We start from the raw sequence: 794 nt of genomic DNA, 5'->3' as shown, positions 1-794 counted from the left end.
TATATCCACACACACACACAAACACACACACACACACATAAGAATAGGCATTTTAAAAGGGATCCGTGGGAAACCTCTTTTAAATAAAAGGGTTGGAAACCATTGTTGGGAACCACTGTTATATGTACTTGCATACATTAAAATACAAAGATCATAGATATATACAGTCACATCGCATCCTTTCCACTATAAGCACAATGTCTGAAATTGTGGGAGAGGGGTATAGTCGATTACATCGATCCCAGTGCTCAACGTCGAAAGGCAGGAGAGTGCAAAGTCGACTTTGGCGGAATTCGAACTCAGAACATAAGGAGGGACGAAATGCCGCTAAGCATTTTGCCCGACGTACAAACGTTTCTGCCAGATCACCGCCTTATACACAGTCGCATAATATCACATATAACAGTTTTGTATATACATGCAAACGTAAATATCATTGATACATGCATGAAAATATGTATCCCATTGATATATACAAGGAGAATATGTTGTAGTTACTCTTTTACTCTTTTATTTGTTTCAGTCATTTGACTGCGGCCATGCTAGAGCACTGCTTTTAGTCGAGCAGATCGACCCCAGGATTTATTCTTTGGAAGCCTAGTACTTATTCTATCGGCTCTTTTTGCCGAAACGCTAAGTTACGGGGACATAAACACACCACCATCGGTTGTCAAGCGATGTTGGGGGTACAAACATAGACACACAAACATATATTCACACACATACATACATACATACATATATATATATATACATATATATATATGTATATATATATACATACATATATATAT

Source organism: Octopus bimaculoides, chromosome 6, assembly GCF_001194135.2.
Source record: "Octopus bimaculoides isolate UCB-OBI-ISO-001 chromosome 6, ASM119413v2, whole genome shotgun sequence".
NCBI classification, from domain to species: Eukaryota; Metazoa; Mollusca; class Cephalopoda; order Octopoda; family Octopodidae; genus Octopus; species Octopus bimaculoides.
Note: the sequence above shows the minus strand (reverse complement) of the source record.